General features: G+C 47.8%; 1 long non-coding RNA gene and 1 other non-coding gene across 2 annotated transcripts in view; both read left to right on the top strand.

Annotated features, from left to right (window-relative positions):
- Positions 1 to 27,011, top strand: part of LOC139052684 (uncharacterized) — a 1,258,229-nt gene that overhangs the window by 927,384 nt on the left and 303,834 nt on the right. The window lies entirely within an intron of this gene.
- On the top strand, positions 21,411 to 21,513 carry LOC139052716 (U6 spliceosomal RNA). The gene has a single exon (XR_011510025.1). It is a non-coding gene; the product is annotated as a U6 spliceosomal RNA (small nuclear RNA).

Genomic DNA, 27,011 nt, shown 5'->3' with positions numbered 1-27,011 from the left:
ATGCTTACTGCGCACATTCTGTTACCTACATGTGCACTCAAGTGCACATGTAGGTAACATATAAAAAGTGCATGCACCATATATAGATTAATGCTCTATGTTACCCACGTGTGCACTCAAGTGCACATGTAGGTAACATATAAAGAGTGCATGCACCATATATAGATTAATGCTCTATGTTACCTACATGTGCACTGAAGTGCACACCTAGGTAACATCCCTCCGTAAACACAAAGGACACATACTACAATAACTATAATAAGGGTTGTTTTCTTGGGGCAAAGGAAAGGATAAATCAAGATTTAGTACTTACAATGACTCTGCAGAGTGTATCAACGGCTGTCACAAAGTACAGATATATCTGCCTGTATTATATGTACAGACAGTTGTTATGTGCACTCTATGTCACCTACATGTGCACTCAAGTGTACACTCAGGTAACACATAGTACACACCCAGTTAACATCCTGCCGTAAACATAAATGACACATCCTAGAGGCATAATAAAGGTCACTTCCTCGAGGTATACGTTAGGATGAGCAAACATGTGGTACACACAAAGTTGGTGTCCCGGAGGTCACATAAAGGACAAGAAGGTCACATAGGGCACAAGAAGGAAACATAAAGGAAACATAAAGGCAATGACCATTTTCATAGGGGACCCGTCAATAGCTTAGGACTTTTTACTTAAAGAGCGAAGAGAGAAAAAATATTTCATCCTGATTCTACCATATGCATGGCAGGAATCTGTTCTGCGTTGCCTTAAGCATTGTGGCGTTTGGCGCTCTCGGAGATTCGTCAACAGACGGCAGTAGCAGAAGCTGTATTTCTCAACTGCAGCTGCGAGTTTCGAGGGTGAACGGTGTCGTACAGAGCGACACGTAGCCAGCTTTCAGCAGGTGAAGAAATCACCACCCCTTCGTGTTCGTGTAGATGGTCGAACAGTGAAGCTGCTTGTTACCCCGTTTGCTACACCACGCCAGTCAAACTTCGCAAGGAGTCTATATTGTAAGTTTTTGTTTGCCATTCTTTAACCTCATTTTCGCTTTTGCGTGCTTCACGTGGTGAGCAAGCCTTAAGGGTGTTTATTTTTTGGGGAATCTTCCAGTGATTTTTTTAATGCGTGAAGTTTCTGTCTGTGTGTTGCCGTGTTTTCATTTTTCACGTGCAATTCGCACCGTCTCTTTTCTTGCGCGCCACTACTTAGAGTAAGGTTTGGCGTGAAGTGCAAACCATCTGATCTGTGCCAGCTGTGGAAGAAGACGACGACGCTCGAGCTTTTTCTGATGATGATAGTTGTAGCGAACTGTGGTATCAACGACACAGAGTCCACATAAACAGCATAGTTGTAAAGAAAGAGAAAAGGAATCAAGTAAAAAATAGAATCGCTGATTCGTATGGGCGAAAGTTATGGCAAGGTTTTGCGTTGCTCTTGAGATCCTCTCGCTGTATTCTTACTACTAGGTGAGAATGGCATGGCAGCGTTGTGACCAGGCATGTCACAACTGTTGTCAGCGCTTGACATTTACTATTATTTCCATTGAGTTCAGTGTATGCATTATGGTGCGTCATGCACACTTATCCTCAACGGAAGCGCAAGTTTCGTTGCGTGCGACACTGTAGAGGATCGCTGCAGTGGCAACGCTGTATAGCCGACTGGACGGAGCGGGGGGGGGGGAGGTGCGGTGAAGAAGGAATACCCTAAGAGGGAGCGTCACGTGACAAGCTTGAAGACTACTCATAAAAAAAGGATATAGAGGAGAAGTAGGCCCTAGTCACGTGATTGATAGGCAAGTCGTAGATTCTACAATGTAAAATAATTTGTGCCCCTAGCCACACTAGACCCAACATGCCATACCATCGTCTCTGACTCCCGCTCCGCCGTTATCAACTACATCAACGGTCGTATTTCACACCAAGCCTTGCGCATCTTGCAACAAGCGCCCCGCTAAACCGACCATCAGGTTACACTCGTCTGGTTCCCAGCTCATGTAGGCACCGTCCACCCGCACCTCCCAAGCCTCAACGAGGTTACCGCCTCCCTAGCGCGAGGCCTAGTTCACCACGCGGGAGAACGGGAGGCTGCCCCCACGCGTGGGGATCGCCTGACACGCTACAATGATCTTGTGAAGTCCTTCTACTTAGGGCGTAGAACCTTCCCGGACCACACAACACGCGATCCCGAGCGCAGGCTACAACTTTCCGCCTGCTACGAACCAATACTTACCCCTCGTTACAACTTTACAACAAGATCTACCCAGACATTTACCCCAATCCCACGTGCCATATCTGCAAGACAGAGCCAGCCACACTTCCACACATGCTTTGGGACTGTACACACCAATACCCCGACACTAACCCCACGAGCCTCTCGTCGAGATGGCACGCTGCCCTGCGTAGCCTCAACCTTGACGACCAACTCTGGGCGACCCAGCAGGCCTGCGAGGCGGCGAAGAGGCAACACCTCGACGTCCCCACGTGGGAGGCCTAAGCCGAGCCACCATCTCTTGCTGGTTTCAATAAAGTTTATTCAGTCAGTTCGTTAAAAGTCTTTTATGCTGGAATCTTTCGGATTTTTTCAGACTCTGATTTACCCTACATGAAATAATTAAAATAGCACCTTGATATTTTGTTCTGTATCTCAGCTCAACACTACCTTTTTTCCTGATTAGCGATTTTAATAGGTGCCACTTTTCAGATGGCTTCTCCCAATTATCTCCTATTATGCCTGTTGTGTGTGAGCTGATTCCCTCTTACGCCTGCCAATTTCCTAATTTGATCACACTACGTAAATCTTTGCCCTCCTAAAACTGCGTTCCCTTCCCTTGGCAACCGTTCTGTAACTGAAATGGCCCACCGTTTAGATGTCCGACGTATTACATGGACTGTCCACCTCCATCTGTTGCTCCTTATTTCGACAAGAACGTCGGCTGCACTCATTTGTTCTCTAGTCGACGCCTCTGTCCTCTTGTCTTCTAACGTTCCACCTGATATCCCTGGATCGCTGGGGGACGCATTCCTGCTACAGTGGATATGAATAAAGTGACGGTACTTTTTTTCTCAGACTCCTTTGTTGATATACCTGACGGTAATCAGTAACCACTGCACGAACGCTATAATGTGTTACATTTTTCCTCATTCCTCTACCTTAAGTTGTTGGTGCTATCGCATACAACTGGAGAAGCGAGAAGTTCTACTGGGTAGCTCTGGTTTGCACCATAGGTGCTATATTTTGCTAGCAAAATGTTGCGCTTTAGTGCTGTAATCACTTGATCATTGTAAGACATTACTCATTGTAAAATAATCTTAGATAGTAATTTACAGCCACTATGAAATGCAACTTCCACGTTTCATCAAACTTAGCGTTAAAGAAAAAAAATAATTGGGGATAAAGAAGTGTCAATGCGTTGCCTTGGAAAAAAATTATTCAGCACCAAGCGCAAGTGACCAACCCAGTTTGGATAATAAAGTTCTGTGACTTACTTCAGAAAAAAAAAAGAGATGTTCGATGTTCTTTCTTACACACAGCAAGGATGGTTTTAAGCGTCGATGCAAGACGCAACTTCACTTTTTTCAGCTTCCCATTCTCTCCCACACAAAATGACAACGAGTATTCAAGGTTACACTTCAGATAAACCGTTGTTTTTTTTTTTACCGGCAAGTTTTGGCGTAGCGCCTGTCACAATCACAGAGACAAACTCATCTATTCGCGCTAACATATCTACCTTCGAGGAAGATAAGATAGTGACGGTAATAGATGGAGCACGTTGGAAAAATTATTTCAACTTTTTTGTTGCAATCAATTTATAACCACTGTTGCAGAGTGAAAAAAAAGCTTAATCAGACATGCGCCTGTTGGAGAAAGGGAATTGTTAAAATACGGGCAGAAGCAAGGTTTCCTTTTTCGTCTCTGACATAAGCAGGAGAGTGTGTGTGTTGGCTACAGAAAGAGATATAGTGAACGGAAGGATTAAACAAAGAGTGTACCGTAGATTGTTGAAACGTCTCAAGTACTTTTTTCTTACTTGCGCTCAGCAAACGAAAGAGAGGCAGCAAAAGAGCACGTCGATAATTGAAAAAAACTGCAGGTATTCTGGCAATTGTCTACTGATGCATAAGCATTGTTTGTCTCGGCTGCAACTTCGTTTTTGCTTAGCTTTGCTCTCTTGCCTTTGCTAGCTTTTGCCCGTCTACCCATGGCCTTTCCGGTGGCAAACAATTCTTATGCTTTGGTACACAATTGTTAGGTATTCTCGCCCCGTCCGACCTCTTCAAAGCAATCGTACTAATTGAGCCAGAATGCCGGGAACGAGCTTGCCTCGACGGAGCAGAGGGGTCGGAATGGAACATCTGCTGCAGTAGCGCGTGAATGAGTTGCGTGAGGGAAGAGTGCATTGCCGCATTGCCACGTGACCCTCGCTGTCGCTTTCGCAAGCCTGTGTAGTGCGCGTCTTCTTTGTCCACGCAAGCTCTCGCCTGCGTTCTGACTGTGCCTTGGCAACGCCAAACGAAAACCCTCAAAGCGCCTCAACTCGCTCGCTTAACGGCGAGGTGTTCGCAACTCGAAGGACACTCAGCCGCGTTCAATTAGGCATTGGGCCACCCCAAAATCTCAAATTTGCCCACACCCAATCTTGAACGTGGCCTACAACATTTTTCCAGTTCGCCCACACCCAATTTTCAAGCTGGCCCACATCCAAATTTAAGTCGGCCCACCCCCAAATTTATTTTGGCCCACATTCACGCTTCAAATTGGCCCGCTCTCACACTTCAAATCGGCCCAATTCCAAATTTCAATATGACCCAACTCCAAATTTTAGGTAGACACATCATATCAGACATATCAAACAGAGAAAACGTCCGAACTTTGCAAATGACGCATTTTTGTGCAGGTACAAGGCATTAAACTTTTTCACGTGACAGGGCTGAGAAGTTCGTCAAAGAATGCTTACACATCAAAAGCTTAAAATAAAATAACGAGGGTTTCACCAGAGGACGTGACTCACATGCGCGGCATGCTGCTATTGAGGTGCAATCAAATTTGGGGGGAAGTTGGATATATAGCTTGGTGCGGCGCCGCGATGAAATGCTCGTTGTTGTGAGACGGCATGTACGTAAGACAGACGAAGCGTACGCGTCAGCAAAACAGTAAAAGATAAACATTTAAAGAAAAAAAAAGAACTAAACAACAATGAGAAAGCAAAAGGAACGCATTGTGGAAAGCTGTGGCGATGATTCAGGAAGTGTTATACGTTTTTTCTGATGAAATCGCTATCTTCTAAGGAGTGAAAATTGGGTACCTAAAAGGAATTGAAAAAGTAAGAAATTTTCGGCTGAATTATCAGGTTATGTTTGTGGGACACCGAATGAAACAAAGCATTTAGAATATTTTGTTGAGAAGCTGCTGGAGCAGCCAGAAAATGTTCCAACACCAAAGGCTGGTGGCGACGCCGCCTTGGTCGCCTCTCACCACTGTAGCCCGCCGTGACGTCACTGATTTTTGCGGCATGTGCTCGGGCGTTGCTTAATTTTATATCGGTATATGCTGGCTACACTGCGGTTATTACAGTGTCGAACACTAAACTTACCCTTATTCCATAAATGTTACTGCACTACAACGACCCCAATACGAAGAAATACTTTAAATCCGTGTCGTCACGGTCACAGATCCACGCCTAGGCTTCGGCGCGACCTTCATTTGTTTCTTTGTATTATCTGCCTATTAACGGTGATGTTAAGAGTATCACAATTTTTAAGGAAAACGTTTTAAATAGCTTGAAAGCCCAAACACTTATCATTTTCTAAATTTGCGTGAAACTCAAAAACGGAAAAATTTGGGCCCTCAAATGAGGATGAACAGAAACACACATTAATATTAAAGTGATATCAGTTTAAAGTTACTCTGTGTTTCTGTTTAGTCTCCATTTGAAGGGTCAAACTCTTCCGTTTTTGAGTTTCACGCACATTTAGAATATCATAAGTGTTTAGGGTTTCAAGCTATATATATCTACATATGAACCAGGGTTTCTACTCCGGCGGCGGCTGCGTATGGCATACACATGCATAACAATACACAATGTTGTAACGTAGGGGTGGAGGACGAGAGACGAACTCTTTCCGCAGACGAAGAAGAAACGAAAAACTTTCTACAACATTTACAGATAAAGGATAATAGCGTTCATGTAGCTGTAAGAGCGCATGATACCGACTGGGTGGCTGGAGGCGACTCTCTCTGCTCACAATGTGCCGGTTCTCCCTTAAATCCCTTTGGCGACTCCTCGTCGCCAGGAACCAGTTTGGTGACTTCTCGTCGGTAGGAACCACGCGGGGTGGGTGATGTCCCCACCCACGTCGAATTCCTCATTCGTCGAGGAGATAGCAGGGTTCTTCCTCAAGTCTCCTCCCGTGTTGAATTCTTGATTCGTCGTGGTAAAATGGGCACTACTGTCCACTCGATGATAGGCACATAGTATGGCAGCTGCCGTTGCCCCGATGATAGGTGCGTGGTATGGCAGTACAGCATCATAGCCGCCAGATAGTACATACAGAAGTCGAGCGGTTCAACACGGCTCGACTTATGCGATGTGCTGATTGAGTGACGTCCTTGATGGGGTTAAGGAAATGGCATTGCCGCCATATCACCCGCTCGTCTTTCGTTTGCTTGGAGCTGAGAAAGCTCATGGAGTGACAAAAAATCAGCGCCAACCACTTCGGCGGATGTGAGCACCCTTCCAATGCTCTCCGAAACACCAGCCCAAACTCCATGAAAACAAATGCTCTAACCTCCACTGTGCTTTCAACAGAACCATTATGGTTATTGTACTAAACGGTAAAATCGCACCCGATGAAGAGCCCGGGACAAAGCCCTCTAGAAATAGCGCTTTCAAAGAAGACACATTGAAAGAGAATAAACAGCTAAAGATTGGATTGGAAAGTAATTCCTAACAGTCATTCGCGCAGGCAAGGCACAGCTGAGGCGACCAAAGAAAGTTTTTATTTTGCCCTGTCTCACTCAGGGCGAAATTGTGTCACTTGTGGTTGGATTTACCAACTAGCTGACATGCGTCGCATGACCGAAAGAGTGTTTCGACCTCTTTCCAGCATCCTGGCCAATAGAAACCTTGCGCAAGCCCAGCCTTTGTCTGCTTGATACCCATGTGACCCGCCCAAGCATTCCCATGCCGTAACTTTAAAAGCTGTGGTCGGTACTCTTCTGACACTAGCAGTTGGTCCGACCCTTGAAATCCTTATATTTCCGGTACTTGGGACCTGGCCTAGTGTAGAACGGCATGTTCTTTCGGGCCACTCCTTCATTCACATTTACCCGCAGCACAGATAGCGAAAGGTCACTTTTCTTTGCCGCTATAAGCGCCTCTCGGTTAACCCTACTAAGCTAGTTCCAGCAAAACTACGCGGGACTAAGCAATGAACCTTCCACTTCAGCCATAGGCGCCTCGTTTTCCCAAGTCTCGAAAGGCTCCTTCCCCACAGTCACTGATCCGGTAATTGATCCATCACAAATCTGAGTCCTCTCTTTTTCTTCAGCCGTATCTCCCGGCCTAGGCTACCGCTGTGAGGATGTTACATTGTCAGTTTCTTCGTTCGAAGATGAGCTTTCAAGTTTCTTAGAGAGGGCGCATGACCGCGATCGCGTTAATGCCATGCAAGCGAGAATGTTAGAGAACAACCGGCCCTCCTTTTCTAAAAGCTGCTCCGATTTGTTCAAGAATAGATATGAAAAATGTTCGGGTAAACTTGGACTCACGGCTGCCTCAGTTTGCAGCCTTTCAAAATTGCGCTCGAGGGTTACATTGGGAACTTGCAAGCACGCGCTCTGCCCTTCTGCGACTTGGCTGATGCAGGCACATTCCCCTGTAGAGTGCCCTGGAGAAGCACAGCACGGATGAGTAACATCCATGGCGGTGGTGGAATCGCGAAGTGCCCTGCAGATTTCCCCGTTCACCACGACATACTGCTTATATGGCTCGAGCAGCCTCAGCTTTTCCTGTGACTGCCTAATGCTGGCGAACGCTATTTGCTCCTTGCGAATTGAGGAAATATGTCCTTCCTTGTTGCAACAGAAGCAGATAATTGGTCTCCGGGCCTCCAACGCACGCTCTATGTCGGCCTTAGCTTTAGCGGCCCCAGCCGACTGCGCTGCCTCTGCTAGCCCTTCCCTCGCCACCTCAGCCGTAGTATAGACTCTTAGATTGAACTCTTCGCTCGTACATGATTTCTTATTGGGTTGGGTTGGGTTGCGAGGAGAAAATGGTTTTAGAGAATAGTCCTTTTTTTCTAGCCGATCTTCCTGAATAGGTTTTTTTCGGAAGTTTCGGCGCGTGTAATATTCCTCCGCAAGCAGTTCTGCCTTCTCTTAGTGTATCTCTGGGAGCCTGTCCTGCAGCAGAAGTCTAACTTCTTCTGGAAAATCGTCGTAAAACTGTCCCATCGCTATGCATTCAAGCACCTTGTCCGGGTTTGCACACACTTCTGAGCCACTCCTTTAAGTGAGACTTTCACTCGTACGCGAAATCAGTGTGCGACTCACTCTCCCTTTTTGCCTGTCTAAACCGTTGTCGAAATTCCTCGACACAGAGGTATATTTGCGAAGGAGCGCTTCTTTTGCCTTTCCATAGTTCTCGTAGTCTATAGACCAGCGTGCGAGAACTTCCGCGGTCTCTCCTGGGGCAACTAAAAGACGTTTTTGAGACCAAAGGCTTTCGTCCATCCCTATCTTTTCACACGCACGTTCGAAATCCCGTACGATAGCATCAGATCCTGTATTCCCAGTTTAGGCATATTGTCTTCGGCGGAAAGGGAACTTGAACGCACCGAGCTGATTCAATTTTGCTCCGTTTCCAATTCTATCACTTTAAGAGCGTGATCTCGCTCTTCGCGCCCTTTTTTTCTTCTCTGCCTCCTCCCGCCTTTTCTGCTCATCTGCCTCGTCACACATTTCTTTCTCGTTTCTCCTCACAAGAATTTCTCCCCTCCCCAAACCTCAATGACCCCCCCCCCCCACTTACCTCTTGTGCCCGCATAACGTCCAGAATGGCTTTCTTTCGCCTTGCCGTGGCAACCTAAGTGCCCATCTCCTGACAAACATCAAGGCCGGCCCCCTGAGCTTCTCCATCGCGATCTGACGGCTCGTCTTTGCTTTTATCTCTAAATTAGCTTGGCTTCCGGAGCCGGAAATCTATGCAAGGCCCGAAGCGAACTAAGACAAAACCAAGACAACCCTGTCACATTTTTTTAGTAATTTTCCTTAGCATTTAAGTGTGCGAAAGAGGTGTGGCGATGCGAAAGGCAAACGTCAGGCGCTCACACCTTCCAAAGTAGCTGACGCCGGTAGGCCTCGTGGCTGCCGTTGAGCGGTGAAGCGGGTGTTATCTGGCTTCGAATCTCACAGCTTGCCATGCACTGTTGTGACTTCGGGGCGGAGGACGACAGGCGGACACTTCGAATTCTTTATACAACACTTACAGATAGTGGATGATAACGTACATGTAGCTGTAAGAGCGCATCAGACCGACTGGGCGGCTGGAGGCAACTCTCTCGGCTCACAATGGGTCTGTTCTCCCTTAAATCCTTTTGGCAACGCCTCGTAGGCAGGAACAAGGTGGGGCGGGTGATGACTTCACCCACGTTGAATTGTTGATTAGTCGCGCAGAAGTGGGAGCTCTCGTCGCCTCGATGATAGGCACGTGGTATGGCATTACAACATGCACAGGGAACATCGGAAATGAGCTCGAAATATACCAATGCACCAAGAATACGCAATAATACAAAAACATTTAAAAAACTCGGTTTCAACAGAGAATGATGTGGCTTCAGAACCGTGAGGTTTTTCGGTTCAACCCATGTAAATTTACGAACTCACTCTCTGCAAATTTTGCTTTGATGTCATAATTTAGTTTGTGCAGAAAAGGCAGCCACTACCTACTAATCGGCTTCCTTTGGTCGCATCTGAGTCGGGCATTTGGGAACCGTCTGTGATGTCTCAACGTGACCAAAGCCCCTAATTAAACGATTACCACTAGGCGAACCCACCCATTCGTCGGTGCCGATATCGAAGACAACGGAACGTTGAAAACTTCTATTGTCGAGTCCACAAAAGGCACATCTACTTGTACCTGACAGCCTGAACTAATGAAGAAAAGGGCGAACGGCGAATTGTACCGAAGACCGGAGCGGACCTTGGATAACCTGGTTGTTATACGGTCACTTATTCCATACATTCGAAAGTAGAGGGCGGCGGAGCGATACCATATCATGGGCGGGACACTGCGACGTATTCGACGATTCTTATTGGCCGTGAAAGAGTCATCAGATTCATTAGTCGAGTCGTCTAGGGAAGACGACGGTATTAAAAGCGGAGACCTTTCGTGCAGTGACGCTGATGTGTCGTGATGTGAACTCAGACCTTTATTATGTTCCTGCGTAAAGTGGGCTTCCGTATCTGGAACCAGTGCACTAATGTGAAAAAAAAAAGCTTTTTCCTTCATGCTTACTACCGGGCGTATTCGTCAATGGGCTTGGTGGATTTGTGGCCTAAACGCCACCTCGAGGTGCAAGCAGGCGCATATGGCCGGAGTGACCAAAGCATGCTCAGGTTAATGAAGGTTCAAGCGCGTGACGCTGTCGAGTTGTTGGTATGTCAGTCAGATAAACCACTGTGCCAGCACATGTTACAAAGGTGCGCGCGGTGGTTCAAAGCGTAAGAGAGCAAATAGCACGCAAATACACACCAGAGTTTAATGTGCCCACCAGCTGATTTGACCAAGCACTGTTAGATACAGGACCTTTTTCTGAGACCCCTTAGATTTCCCCAGACCACATCGAATCGCACCACAGCTAATTGAGAAGCGCAGAAGCACGGATGCCACATTCCCGAGGCAAGGCACGCGCAAACAAGTCGGTGGACCCCACTTCGTGTGTAGCCGGTGGTGCTATTCAATGGTTGACTCTTCCAGAAAGCCAAGGGATAGCCCTGCAATATTGCAAGTGGGTCCCGAAGCAAGACGGCTGTGATGTACCTGGAAGGCCTGGCAGCGTAGCCCCCATACGCCCATTGTGCCGACGCGTTGCAAGCCAGCGAGGCAAGACCACAGGCAGAAGTACGGCAGCGTGAAATTCTGCCCGCCTTGGTCCGCCGTCGCCCCACCTGGCTATTGTGACGGCGCGTAAGTCAGCAAGGCAAGGCCGCAGGGGGACCAAGCGGCGACTCTGTTCGCCGGATATGACACCATCGCACAGGCGCCTACCATAGGCCGAAAATGGCATCACCATAGCGGGCTGGCCGATTGGCCGAACGTCGCTTTAAGCGAAGACACCGAAGGGCTTAAAAGACGCAGACCGGGAGCAGCAGAAGAGCATTCCAGAGGATTCCTAGAGCATTCCTTGATTCATCTCTCTCGAACTTCTTGCCGCGGGCCGCAGCGTCCGAGTTGCTGCCGGCCCGTAATGACTCTAAGACTGTTAATTGACGTCTCACTGTAAATAATGTAAATAAACCTCCCAAGTCTTTCATCCCGAAGTCCGTCCTCAACTCCTACAGCATGTGACAAAGGTCAGACATTGTGGGTGGGTTTCTGTGCGAGAGCTCTGGCGATTCCACTGAACAGTGGTGTATTAGGCGCAATTGATCGACGCGTTTACAAATTTTGCCGTCATGGGTTAGGCACCCAATACTTCCTCCAAGCTCCAAGGCAACGCATTTGAAGCAAAGAACGACCCGCGCGGTATCGGAAAACCACGATTTACTATCCACGTGCTTCCTTGGCTGTGACGGCAGGTGCAACTCAAGGATACCACGTACCAAACAATCTCGAATGGTCAAGCAACCATGTCGACAGAATCCTACGCACGAGGCAACTGGTGCCTAGAAGGACACGGAGAGCGGGAGGCGTGGTGTCAGAGAAGGTTGGCTTGTCATGGCTAGCGGAACCACGTGACACTCACTCTTAGCATTTTTTCCCTGCTTCCATGGTGCGTGCAGCCGACTCCGTCTTCTTTTGAGCCCGAATGAATTGTACGTCTCTCGCGTCCCTCGAAACCTTGTAAGCCTAGACATCACGGCCCATGTATGCACCGTCGGTAGCATGATCGTATGGCGTCGGGGCCCATGGCGCCAACGAGCTTGCAGCCTCGATATGATTCCTATCGCAATAAATAATGGATATAAATCCAGCTGATGTAGAAGCAAATAGGTTTCATAAAAGCAGAAAGAAGGAAAGGGTGTGTGTTGGGGTTGCAAGCACTTAGGTGCACGATTAAAAGAGCGAGACGTCACTATCAAACGTTTTATAGCGCCGCTTTTAGGCGCCCGTTCCTACGGCGAGCGTCAGCATTGTCCCTCGCAACCGAGCTGACGAGCACCAAGAAAATGAAAGCGAACGGGGAGTGCAGCGGGGGGAGATGAAAACATAGGGAACGAGAATAAAAGCGGAGGAGGAGGCTACAGTAAAAGCGTGTGCTGGAAAGCGGAGAGTGAGCGTTTGGTGAAAGTCTTAGGATGCAAGTTCTTCGCGCCAGGTAATTTCTTGCCGTCCAAAACCTGTGTTCTCTTCGTTTGGCCATCGTTCACTAAGTATAATGGTCCACTATTTATGTGTCCTACGCATAACTTGGACTGCCGAGCTCCGTCTCTTCCTCTTCTTATCGACAAGATCGGCTACACCAATTCGCTCTCCAATCCTCGCCGCTGTCTTTTTGTCTCTTAACGTTACGCCTGATATCGCTGGATCGCTCGGAGACGCCTTCGTGGTACTGTGGACATGAATAGACTCATGATAGTTTTCAGACTCCTCTGTTGATATATGTAATGGTAATCAGTTAACATTCCACAAGTGCTGTAAAGTGTCACATTTTTCTTTGTTCCATTACCTTGAGTGATTAGTGCTGTTGAATGCAAATGGAAAAGCAAGAAGTTATTCTAGGTTACGATGGCTTGTACGGTAGGTGTTATTTTTCAGTGGAAGAATGCTGAGATTTAGGGGTGCAATCACTTTAGCGTTGTAACTAATTTATCATCGCAAAACTGTCTTACATTGTTATGTAAAGCCACTCTAAGCAGGACCACCCACGTTTCATTCAGCTTCGCGTTATGAAAAAATATTCAATGCCGAATTAGGAGTGTTATGCGTCGCCTTAGAAAAGAAAGTGCTTTAACACCACGCAGCAATGTGTGGGTAACAATGTTTTGTGAATTACTTCAGAAAAAGGAATGAAGAGGTGTTCGACATGATTTCTTTAGGCATAGCTTGGACGGATTTCGAGCGTCGATGAAACATGCAAGACAAAATATGGCATGAAGTTCTATCCCGTTTTTTGCCGTTCAACCTCGCTTCCTCTCGTACCCGTAACCACGACGAGTAGCCAAGGCTATGCTTCTGATCAGTCGTTTTTTTTTTTGTTTACCGACAAGCAAAGCGCCCCTCACCACCACCCTGGGAACCACGTTGATTTACGCTAGCGATTCCGCAGTCGAGTAAGATAAGCGAAACGACGAATTGACCCTGAGGAAAGGAGCACGTGGGCAAGATAATTTCAGTTTTTTTTTTTCGCAATGAATTTATGAGAGCTCCGGTAAACAAACAAAAAACTGTACCAGACATTCGCCTGTAGGAGAAAGGGAAATGTTAAAAGACGGCCGAAGCAAGGATTCCTCTTTTGTCTCTTACCACAGCTGGAGAGTGTGTGTTGGATAGAGAGGGATAGAACCAGTGAGGGAAAACAACGGAGGGAAAGGGAAAAAATATTTTCATGAATCCACGCCACTCTAGCGACGTGTAATGGAACATCACAACCAAAAAGAGTAAATAAAGACCGTCACGGCAGTGGTTTTGCCTGGGTTGCACCTCGGTAGTGCATGAGACGAGAGCGAGGGAACAAGCGCGAAAGGAAAACACTAGATATAATTAGCTTGACCTATGCTATATTTTCCACTCAGACTAGTGCGTGAAATACGGTGCGTCACAAACACACCTAGACTCCACAGAAACGCAAATTTACCTGCGTACGACACTCGTGACAGCGGCGGAAGACGAACACTGCAGTGGAGAGACGGCAGAGCCGAGTGCTGTCCATTGCGGAAAAAATACACTAGGAGCACGGAGAAAGAAAAGAGGAGGAGGGAGCGTGGCGTGACAATGTTGAAGCCTAATCATAAAACGTTAGAGGAATGGGACGATGGGAGATTGGGCCTCACGCGATAGGCAAGTGGTAGCTTTAGTCGGCGCGCTTTGGTTGGGTTTGCTGCGGCGGTTTTGGAATATGCTCACATTGTCACATGGCCAACGCACACCGAGATTGCGCGAAGGAATTCAAGTGCGTGGAGCGGTCGATTCTGTGTCAAGTCAGTCAGGTAAGGCACCAAACCACCGCACATTACGTTGACTTGGCTCGGCTTCTAAGCAGCAGAAGGGCGCCAATGCTGTATTGAACGAGGGCGTCGGGGAATTAACCGGCATTGTGTCCAACAACCTGCCACAATGACCTAAAGGACGACTGGTCGCGTTTCGGGATGGTTTCAAGCATACTAGGAAATTTATCGCACTGCAAACGTGTGAAGGCAACCGAGTCGCACTACCGATGGCAATTTTTCGCGTTTGTGGGCATCATCTGGGAAACAATATAATTTCATTCGCTCCGCTAACATGTTAAAGCATTCAAGCGAGCATCCAGGCTCCGCAACAACCACTTTTCTGTCTCAAAAAAATTGTCCCATCTTGCGCCCAACGATCGAATGGCGAGACCTGGCCATATTTGAGGTCCACTGTTATGGCAGGCGGTCCCAGTCAGCTTTGTCATTTGCCTCAATGCCTTCTGTCCCTCAACGGGCCAGCGAGAACTCAATTGGCACGTCTCAACCGCGCAAGGACTTGGCTCCATACAGTCATAGAATATAGTGCATGTGCACGACAGCTCATTTCACCAAACACCAGGCAACGCTCGGGCATTCTGTACGGCGTTCAAGTTGATCGCGCTAGCTATTCCACTAACGGAGGTGTTAAACTCAAATCACCGACGCTTTTAAACATTCTGGCGGAATGGTTGAGGCACCCAAATCTTTCTCCTGATTTCCAGGCAACGCATTTGCAGCAAAGGACCATGCATGTGGTAGCAGAAAACCACCCCTTACTTTCCACGTGCCACCAGGGTTACCACGTACCAGACAACCTCGAATAGTCCAGCAACCATGTGGCCAGAATCCTTCACGAGAGGCAACGGGCGCCCACAGGGCCCGCGTATATTGCTCGGAAGTTGGCTTCCGAGGCTAGCAGAATCGCGTGACGCTCCACCTTAGTTTACTTTTTGGTTTCCTTCCTCCATGGTGCGGGACACCGGCTCCATCATATTTTGAGGCCGTGTGCAGTGTACGTCTCTCGCGTCCCTCGAGACCTTCTAACACTAAACATCACGACTTGCGCATGCGCGGTCGAAAGCGTCACCGCATGGCGGCAGCGGCGCGGATGTCCACAACGGGTTTGTAGCATTCATGTGGTTGTTATTGAAATAAATTATGCACATGATGCAGCTGAAGAAGAAGCAAGTATCATACATAACAGCGGACAGCTGGCAAAGGTTTGTGCTTCGCATTCGAGTAATTAAATGCACGAATAAAACAATGTGACGTCACTATCAACCGTTTCAGCACGCAGTTCTGAGGTGCCCGTTCCTACAGCGATCGTCGCAGCGTTGTCCCTCGTAACCGAGTGAACGAGCACAGCGAAAGATGCAAGCGAACGCGGAGCGCAGCGGGAGATGAAAGCAGAGAGCGCGAGGAGGAAAGCGGTGGAGGAGAGTATGGCGAAAGGGCGAGGAGGAAAGCATAGTGCCGCACCAGACTGCGAAATGGCGCCGTAGTATTGTTATCTGATCATGTGTGCGACTCGAATTGTGTAGTACTTTTTGGAAGCCACGCGGGCACCAACGATTACACTGGAACCTCCGACAAGCCAAGAAAAAAAAGCTGACGCGCTTGACCCGCAGACCAGATTTTCGACGATCACCAAAGCTGTGCTCGCCGTTGTTGTTGTGCTTTAGTGTAAGCTGTTTCGCAACGCTTCACTTCATTTATAAAGTGCTGCACGAGGCAGATTGCCCGCACCAGCCAGTATAGCCCGTAATGCACGTATGTAAAGCTCTTCCAGTGTATTGATATTGTGGTTTCTTCGAAATTAAATTCAGAAGATAGTACTTCGATATTTAGCCCTCGTAGAAGAGGAAGAGCAGTTTTTTTACTGACTAGCGATTTTAATGCGTAATATTTCTCATATGACCTCTCCCAATGACCTCCAATCACCCCTGCTTTGGGCGAGCTGATTTCATCTGACGCCAGCAAATTTCCAAATCTCATCACGCCGTGGTTCATTACAACCTGGTTTCAGCAAGTGACCCCCTTGGATCGTGTTTAAGGACGTTCGACGCCTAAAAAGAATTACATGTCTTCTGTATTGCCTGATGCATCGATTACGCTATTACCGCTGGGTTACTAGTTGAAATTTTCCTAGCCCTCAAGTGGCGGTTAGAGGAAATGATCAGAAACAGGAGACAGACAGACAGACAAAGAACTTTAATAGCAAGGTCCTGAGACGCTTTGCCCTAGGGCAGAGCTGCGGGACGCTCCCACGTGGGGACTGGTAGGCCACAGCGAATTAAAATATACCGAGCATGCGCACCGATCCCGCGTTCATGGAACTTTCTTCACAAGTGGTTTGCCGTGAAATGATTATGGATACCTCGCGATAATTGATGCATACAAAACGGGTTGTTTTGCTTATCTTTGCTAAAGCACTGCTTTCCACATAGTCATTGACTGCTGCTGTTCACTGAAGCAGTGCTTTCCACATAGTCATTGACTGCTGCAGTTCACTGCTGTGAAGAAATGACTCTAATAGCTCTATTCAGTGTTTGCATGTAGTACGTTGTTTAATATTCTCATCTCTTTTACGAGTCAGGCAGCGCACACATGTTTTTTAGGCAAAATGGTCTCTATAGCATTACCGAGTTATGAAGTCTTTGATGTATAGCATAGCACGCCGTTTCAACTTGGAAAGTTGTTTTCAAATTTTCTATTTAAAGATTGGGTGCTCACCTCCGTAAACGTCGTGCTCCTTTCTTTTTTAGCAATAATGGAATATTTTGCTTCAGCGAGCACCTTCTAAGGAGCTAACACAATGAACTCGCAGTCAAGAGGACAATAAACATCCAATGCGCGTTGGACAAAGTCACATTGGCTTTACGGATGCTAAAAATGAAGTGATTATTCGGGCAATCTAAAGGCTTGCTGAGAGCTCAAAAGGCTTTTGAGCAGAATTTAGAAGCATGTTTCCCACCATGCGAGTACACGACGCTCCTGTTTTTTTTAAGGTTTCGATGGGCTCTGACGAGAAGCATACCGTTGAAGGAATGCCCACATTTGGGCTGGCGGGACTTTTATCAGAGAGAAATGTATAGATTACGTAGGATGTGATGACCATCATTTAGTGGTGCATTATACGTTAATAACATAAGATACTGAAGATTCCGGGCCGTTGATTGCGCATGGAGCCAAAGCTCGCAAATTCTTCACTTAATGGCTAAGTCACACAGCCACAACAGAGGTCCTGCTTAACAGCAGGCTATCTTTCTAACGGGTGCTTTAAATTTTATAAGTAGTAAGTGGCGCAGGCAGAATTGCAATGCCTCGCGACAATAGAATAGGCCTTTTTGACGTGGCTCTTGGATGCGCATAACAGATACTTATTATGCGTTGCCGTAAGCATTGTGGCGTTTCGTTGTCTCCGAGATTCGTCAACATGCGGCAGTACCAGAAGCTACACTTCTTCAACTGCAGCTGAAGTCATTGAGGCTGAACGGTGCCAAACAAAGTGAAATATCCGCAGCTTTACAAGTTGGAAAGTAGAATAAAGTAAAAGAAGACAACCGCTGTTTCGCTTCGGTGAACCATAAAAAGCGATAGCAAGGTTATGCGTTGCACCTTAGATCCTCGCACTGTGTTCTGAAATTAGGCGAGGGCGATATGGCTTGACACTGCAGGTCGTGCAACTGCAGTTGCGCAGATTGATTGGAGTCGTGCAGCGTTGAGACGAGGCGTGTCACGAGGCTCGCGCGATGATGAACGCCAGCAGTGGTGTTGCACGCGTTGCGCCTCGGTGGTGCATGAGACGAGACCGATGGAAAACCGTTGGCACTTGTCAGCGCCAAAGGAAACAAGTAAATGTAAGTATCTTGACATTTTTCTCTCCAGTGGCAACGCTGTAGACCCAACTGAACGGAGCGTGAGGGTGTGGTCCATGGCGGTAGGAATGCACAACACTCGCGGGCAACTGTCTGTGGCTATGCGGGAATAACTACAGAGGCAAACCGTACCCAACTGAGAACGCTTTTGAAAAGAGTCGGGCGTTTTATTCCACGTTAGTTTTGACTCGGGTAGAGAAAACCTTAACACGTTGTTAGCAACAGTTAAATAAGACAGTACACGCCACTGATTCTAAAGGTTCATTTATTTTGCGGCTACTCCCTGCCGCGTATATGGCGCAAACGCGATATTTCAGCGCATAGAAGCTGCGTCGATTGAGCGTCTGTTACAAGCAACCAAAAGTGCTGTCAAACGCTGCCGGACTAGTTGGCGCTGTCACACATGTGCAGCAGCCACGCGCCGCCTAGATTTCCCTTGACAGCCGATGAAAGTTTTCAGGGAGCGCCGCGTGACAATCTTGATGCCTAGTGATAAAAAGAATATAGAGGAGCAGTAGGCCTCAGCCACGTGATAGGCAAAGGGTAGATACTGGTCGGCTTCCTTTGGTTGCCATCTGTGGCAGGCATTTATGAACAGACTGTTACGGTCTCAACACGACAAAGGGCCTTAATTAAACATACCACGAGGCTGCCCCACCCATTCATCAGTGCGCATCTCGAATTCAACGCTGGGTTGATAGCTTCTCTTGACGAGTCCCCAAAAGGCCCCTCTACTTGTCCCTGACAGCCTGAACCAATCATGAAAAGGGCCAACGTCGAATTGCACCAAAGACCGGCGCGGACCTTGGATACCCACGTTGCTCTACGGTCACCTATTCCATACTATCGATCGTGGACGGCGACGGAACGATACGATATCATGGGCGGGATGTTGCGACGTATTCAACGGCTTTTATTGGCAGCTGAAGTTATTACATTCCCTAGTCGAGTGGCGTAGGAAAACCACGCTATTAAAGGTGGAAAGCTATCATGCAGTTGAACTGTCGTATCTTGATGTCAACTCATACGTTTAAAATGCTCCTGCATGGAGTGGGCTTCCGTAAGCGCAGCCAACATCACAAGTGTAAACAAAAAACCTTTTTCATTCATGCCTACTACCAGGCATATTCGTCGATGGGCTTGGTGGTGTAAGATATGGGGCCATTTCCTGAGGCTACTACGAGTTCCCCAGACCACATCGAATCGCACCACTGCTAAGTAAGGTATGCAGAAACACGGATGCCACATTCCTGAGGCACGACAAGTGCAAACAACTTGACGGCCCCTACTTCGTGTGCCGCCGGGGGAGCTATTCACTGCTTGACTCTTCCAGAAAGCGAGGGCATAGCCTGGCACTGTTGCACGGAAAGTGGGTGCCGAAGCAGGACGGCTGTGATGTACCGGGAAGGCCTGGCAGCGTAGCCCCCATGCGCGCATTGTGCCAAGGCATTGCAAGCCAGCGAGGGAAGACCACTTCTGCCCGCCTTGGTCCGCCATCACCCCACCTGGCTCTTGTGATGGCGCGTAAGTCAGCAAGGCAAGACCGCAGGGGGACCAAGCGGCGACTCTCTTCGCCGGGTATTACACCATTGCACGGGCGCCTACCGTTGGCCGAAAATGGCGTCATCTGAGCGGACTCTCCCATTGGCCGAACATGACGCGTCTTCCAGACATCGAAGGGCTTAAAAGAGAGACCGGGAGCAGCAAGAGGATTCCTGGAGCATTCCCTGATTCACCTTTCTCGAACTGCTTGCTGCGGGCCGCAGCGTCCGAGTTGCTGCCGGCCCGTAATGACTGTACGACTGTTCATTGACGTCTCAATGTAAATAACGTAAAATAATCTCCCAAGCGTTTTCACACCGAAGTCCGTCCCCAACTCCTACAACTGGTGACAGCGGCAGGATCTCCTCCAAATCCTAAGTGGATTCGTGGCCTAAACGCCACCTGGAGCCGCAACAAGGAGCACATGGGCGGCGTGACCAAAGCAACCTCAGGATATTGAAGATTCGAGTATGTGACGCAGTCGAGTCTTTGTTATGTCAGTCAAGTAAAGTATCAAACCACCAAAAATTCCATAGGTGCGCGTGGTGGTTCAAAGTGAAAGACAGCGGTACCAAAATAGCAAGCAAATATACACACCGCAGTATAAGGTGCACAGCAGCTGATTTGATCAAGCACGAGGCCACGCTCGGGCATTTTGCATGGGTTTAGATGCGAGAGCACCGGTCACTCGACCAAACGGTGGTTGGTTAAGCGCAAGTGAACGACGCTTTTAGCAATTCTGTCGTCATGGATCAGGTGCCCAAGAAATTCTCAACATTTCAAGGCAACGCAGTTGAAACGGGGAACGACGTGCGTGGTAGCAATAAACCAGTTGTTACTTTCGACGTGCTTCAATGGATGTGACTACAGGTGTCACCAAAGGGTACCACGTACCAAACAATCTCGAATGGTCCTGCAACAATCTGGGGAGAATCCAACGAAGCTGCCACCGTACGTGCACAAGGCCCCAGAGAGCGGGAGCGGCGGCATCGGAGAAGGTTGGCTTACCGAGGCTAGCGGAATCACGTGACCCTCCCTCTTAGTTATTTTTCCCCTGCCTCCATGGTGTGGGCAACCAGGTCCGTCGTCTGTCGTGGCCGAGCGCAATGCCCGTCTCTTGAGTCCCTCGAGACCTTCTAACCCTAAACATCGACTAGCCAAGCATAAAAGCCGACGCGCTTGATCCGCTGCGCAGAATTTCGACGATCGCATACTCTGCTCACACCTATCGTTGTACTTGAGTGGTACTGCTTTTGGAACTCGTCGCTCCGTCAGCAGCATGCCGCACGAGGCAGATTGTCCGCGCCATGAAATATATCACGAAATGAAAACACGTTTGAAGTGGTGCGCTCAAATTTTGCATTAGGAAGTATCATAAACATAAATGAGTCTCGTTCATTTTCTTATGCTAGAATTTCCCGGTTCATTAAGGTTATGATTTCTTCGCGAGGAAATTATTAAAGTAGCACCTTGATATCTTGTTCTGTATTTCTTCTGAATACTAGTTTCATAATCGTTAGCGATTTTGATGCGTAGTTCTTTTCAGACGACCTCTCCCTGTGATCTCTTATCACCGCTGTATTGTGCAAGCTGATTGCATATAACGCAAGTTCTTCACACGAGCTGTACTTGCAAAGTACATATACTAAATTTGGAACGATACAGAGAAGATTAGCATGGCGTCTGTGCAAGGATGACACGCAAAATCGTGAAGCGTTCCAGATTTTTGAAAGGCGCTTACGACAGCGTTTCCCATCAATCCATTCTAGACGCACTTTTGAGAATTGAACTAGGAGGGCGAGTATATCGATGGATCAGAAACTATTTGACACAAAGGTCCATGTTCGTACGTACGCAAGATGGTCCGACTACCAACCCCTACACATGCCGAGGACTTCCCCAAGGTGGGGTTCTAAGCCCTATTCTTTTCAACCTCGCGCTTCTTGGGCTGGCCGAATCCCTACCGGAAACAGTGAGGGTCTCAATCTACGCCGACGACATCTGCATCTGGTCATCAGCGGTCACTCGTCTGCAGGTTCGCGCAAGGCTGCGGAAAGCAGCAACACAGGCGTCTCGCTATCTTTACAGACAACGTCTTACCATCTCAACAGAAAAATGTGCATTAGTCGCTTTTACGAAAACCATTGTCTCGTTATCCAGTATGCAATGATGGCCAGCCTATCTCCTACAAAAAAAATCATCGATTTTTGGGTGTCATTGTGGACCGGGACCTCTCTTGAAGCCCTCATGTTGCCCACTTGAAGAAAAAGCTCACATCTATTGTTCATGTCTTCAAGTTTATCGCTGGGAAAACCTGGGGATTGGCAGTGGGCTCCATGCTACAGTTATATCGAGCATTTTTCATCGGATTGCTACGTTACACTTCTCCCGTGCTTGGTAAAACATGCAAGTCAAATCTTTGAGAACTACAGAGCGTGCAAGCACTGCCACTACGTGTTTGCCTAGGACTTCCGCGGAGCGCCTCAATAGCAGCAACCAATATAATGGCTCGAGACCATCCGATCACGACTTACATGGCGAACATGGGCCCTAAGCTTGTCGATGCTAATGTATCACGCATGTAATCAAGCTCTCTTGCCTGCCTGCCAGAACGACGACCACAGGCGTCCTTCTCCAACGAGGTCAGCATCCATTGTGCCAGTCTACAATCGGGCTTCACAACCTCAGCACGTTCAACCTTAGCTTTGTGGTCTTTAGAACAACCTCAAGTGCGTCTCATGGTTCCAGGGATAAAAAAGAAGACCGACCTGCCTGCCTTGGCCCTGAAGCAAGCAGCTCTGGATTGTTTGAACACTTTCTACTTTGACCGAGTCCACATATATATGTATGGCTCTTCCACTCAGACCAGCGCAGTGGCTATACCATCACGATCAATTAGCGTCCGATACAAGATTTCTCACATGACAACATCGACCGGATCGGAGCTTGTTGCCCTCCGAGGTGCCGTTGATTACATTAACAACCAACCCGCTAGTCGGTGGGCAATATTCTGCGATTCGAAGGCGGCCTTGCAATGTCTTTTGTCATCTCTTCGTCGCAGGTCGTGTGAACAACTAATGTCGGAGATACGAGAAATGCACCATCGTGTGATAGCGAAAGGATACGATGTCCTGTTTCAGTGTCTGCCTGGCCGTATCGGTATCTGCGTCAACGACCTCGCTGACGAAGCTGCTAGGAAAGCACACGAAGGAGCAACCCTTGTTTCTGTACCTTTATCGAGGACTGACGCAGCCCAACACCTAAGCAAGGTAGCACACCGTATGACATTAGAGAAGTGGCACACACCTGAATTCACCCAAGAACGACTGCATTCCCTCGACCCCTCTATGCAACTGCGGCTGTTACCAGGGCTTCTGCGAAATGAAGAAACAATGCTGTACCGCTTATGCTCGGGCGTCGCGTTCACCAATGCATATACGTTTTTGATTGGAATGACTGATAGCGCCAACTGTAAAGCCTGCGATGCCGAGGAAACTATAGAACACCTACTGTGCTGCTGCCCATCTTTTCAAAACGAAAGACATGACCTCTGCACAGCTCTCAATCAGATAGATAGAACACCGTTCACCTTGAAGAAGATCTTGGGACCATGGCCTCGCATATCGCAGCTACACAAGGCCACAAAAGCTCTGATGTGATATTTGAAGGCTACTGGATTGAGTCACTGTCTGTGATCCGCACTGAGTGACCGAACGATATACCCAGTAGACTTTCTCTTCTTCTTTTAATCTTTCCGTCCCGTTTTCCCTTTCCCCAGTGTAGGGTAGCCAACCGGCCTCAGTCCTGGTTAACCTCCCTACATTTCCTTTATCATTTACTCTCTCTCTCTCTCTTCACACCAGCTAATTTCTTGGCGCCCTAAAACTGCATTCCCTTCGTTTGACAATTTTTCGCCAAGTCTAATGGTCCACCGTTTCTATGTCCTGTGGATTACTTGGACTGCCGAGCTCCATCGCTTCCTCTTATTGTCGAGAAGAGCTTCGGCTACACCCGTTTGCTGTCCAAACCTCGCCGCTGTCTTCTTGTCTCTTAACCTTACGCCTGATCTCGCTAGATCCCTGGGAGACGCCTCCATTGTGCAGTGGACATGAACAGACTGATAATACTTTAACTTCTTAGATTCCTGTGTTGATACATGTGATGGTAGTCAGTTACCATAGCACGAGTGCTACAATGTCTTTCATTTTTTTCTTGTTCCACTAACCATAATGAAAAGGACTGTCGGATGCGAATGGAAAAGCATAAGTTGCACTGGGTAGCTCTGGTTTACACTGTAGGTACAATTTCCATAACAAAATCTTGAGCTTTTGTCTAGTAATAACTTTATCATTGATTCTTATATATGATTTGAGAACCCTCCTACATCGTAATTTGTAGCCACTGAGAACTTTACAGTGACCTTAGACGTCTGATCCAACTTCGCATATAGAAATAAATTAACTGTTAATTTAGCGGTGTTAACGAGTCGTCTTAGAAAAAGGGATTGCTTTAACACCAAGTACAAGTGTGCCAGCCAGTTTAGGGGCAAAATTTCTGTGAGTTGCATCAAAAAAAGTGAAAAATAATGTTGGTGACATTATTTCTGCGACCCAGCTAGGACGATTTTCGAGCGTCGATGCAACATGCAACAAAAAATATGATAACATTAGCTTTCATCACATTATTTTTCTTTGAGCTTGACTTTCTCACGCACACGTAACGGCGACTTTTGAAGCCTGCGTTTCGGATAAATCTTATTTAACCACAGGTTCGGGCAAAGCACCTGTCACAACTAGCAAGAAACCGGCGTCGATTCATGCTTATAAATCCGGAGTCCAGGAAGATAAGTGACACGACGAATTGACGTTAATGAATGGAGCATGTGGGAAAGACGATTTTTGTAATCAATTTTTAACAACTGTGGCAAGTAAAATAAAAACTGTGCTAGACATCCGCCTGTGGGAGAAGGGGAATTGTTAAAGCATGGGCAGAAGCAAGGATTCCTCTTTTGTCTATTACCTATGCTTTCTCTGAGTGTGTATGTCGGACAGAGATAGAGAAAACGAGGGAAAAATGCAAGGGAGCGCAAAAACAAATGGTCTTGAATTCCTACCATCCTAGCGACGTATGATGAAACACAGTGACCAAAACGGTTGAAAAGAGACACAATCAGATTAACAAATGAAATAATAAATGGTGTCTACTTGACACTGGTTTTGCCACACACAACAACAACAACAAAAGTCATTACCGCATCGACGCAAAAGCATTATTGTCAGCCTCGAACTTATGCAAGGTACTCGGGGCACATACAGATACAGTCCGAGACACGTCCAATGGTCCGCTGCCAATGGAGCCAAACTAAACATCTTCGTCACCCAAAGTCTACGCTGCCAGCCCTTAAAGTTTCTCTGCCTGTCTCCAGCTTATTTTGTCTAATGGCTGCTTGAAATTTTATGCAGAGCATGCTGCGCAAGTATAATTGCAAAGACCCTAGTGAATAGACTGGGCCTTTTCACGAAAAAAAAGAAGAAAGAAGAAAATCTCTCGTCGCGACTCCTCCATGCGCATGGCAGAAACCGGTCCTCTGTTGCCGAAGCATTGTGGCGTCTCGTGGCCACCAAGGTTCTCCATGATACGGCAGTCACATGAGCTACACTTCTACTGCAGCTTTAGTTTCCGAGGCTGTATCATGCCGTACAACGTGAGATATCGCAGTTTTTACGCAGACAAAAGAAATGAAAGACAGATTCCAGTTGAAAGAAATTAACCGCAGTTTTGTCTGGGTGAAGCATTCACAGCCATCGCAAGGTTATCCGCTTGGCTTGAGATCCTCACGCTGTGTTGTAACACTGGGTGAGGGCGACACAGCTTGACACAGCAGGTCGTACAACTGCTTGTACGCAGATTGAATGGAGTCGTGCAGCGTTGTCACCAGGCGTGTCACAACGATTGTGAGCGCCAAAGAGAGAGAGCGTAAACTTTATATTCACATCAATAAGACTTGAGTCCGGCGTCTTTTTATTGGGTCTGGGCATCCTCCGCGCACGCGGTTCCGAGACGTTGTCTCCAAGCGGCTTCCTCGGCTCGCTGGAGGGCCCAGAGTGGGGCTGTCAGGTTTGAGCTGAGCAGTGCGGTCTTTCAGCGTGAGCGGAGGCTGGTGGTGGAAGAGATGGAGGGGTCGGCACTGCCCGACTTGTTTAAGTGCTGCCGTTTTCATAACATGGTGATTAAGTGTGGCAGCCTCGCCACACGATGTGCATCTGTTTGTAGTTCACATGTCTGCATACATGGCATGCATGAGTCTGGGGTTTCTGTAAGAATTCGTTTCTAATTGTCTGAAGTGTACTGCTTGCGTCCTGTCTAACCCAGAGTGAGGGAATATGTATACGCGTCTTTGTAACTGGCAGTGTGTCTTGATGTCGTGGAACCTGGACATACGATCCTCCCACGCCCAGACGTTTGCAGTACCCCGCAGGGGCTCTTCCTCCGATGATGTTCGCTGCCGTGTACTTCATATGAGAAATGACGAAGGCTTGTATGAGTCGTATTACGCTGCCTTCACGCATGCCCGTGTGTTTGTTGGTCATGCGTCGAATGAACCGCATCGTGCTGGGGGCCTTTGCGGTTATCTTTCGAAGAGCTTCGCCATTACAACCTTTGTGGTTGATCACCATTCCTAATACCCGGATGTTATCTACCATAGGGATGGGTAGGCCGTTGGATGCCATTAATTGAATTTCTTCTTTTTCCGGGAGGTTGTAGCCTTTAGGTGGCGGCCCCTTTCTGACCGGTCTATATAGTATAAGTTTGGATTTTTCGGCCGAGCAGGCAAGTCCCATGCCCACGACGAATTTTTCCACGCATTGGATGGCCGGCTGTAAACGTTGCTCGATCACTCCGTCCCTGCCCGTTGTCGTCCAAATCGTAATATCATCCGCGTATAGCGTGTGATGCAGTCCTTCAATTTGAAGCAACCGGTTGGATAACCCCAGCATGACGAGATTGAACAGCATCGTCGAGCTCATCGAGCCCTGCAGGGCGCCCTAGCTCCCGATGTTGATTTTATCTGACCCTAGTTGGCCCACTCACATGCGAGTGGTTATTCTTGTGAGGAAGTCTCGAACGTAGTTGCACGCTCGCAGTCCGAGATTTAGCTTCTCTGTTTGTCGCAATATGGTATCGTGGCGAATGTTATCGAAGGCTGTCTTCAGGTCCAGGCCGAG

This window comes from Dermacentor albipictus, unplaced genomic scaffold (genome assembly GCF_038994185.2).
Source record: "Dermacentor albipictus isolate Rhodes 1998 colony unplaced genomic scaffold, USDA_Dalb.pri_finalv2 scaffold_29, whole genome shotgun sequence".
Lineage (NCBI taxonomy): Eukaryota > Metazoa > Arthropoda > Arachnida > Ixodida > Ixodidae > Dermacentor > Dermacentor albipictus.
The sequence above is the reverse complement of the archived record's forward strand: the minus strand, read 5'-3'. Positions and strand labels throughout refer to the sequence as shown.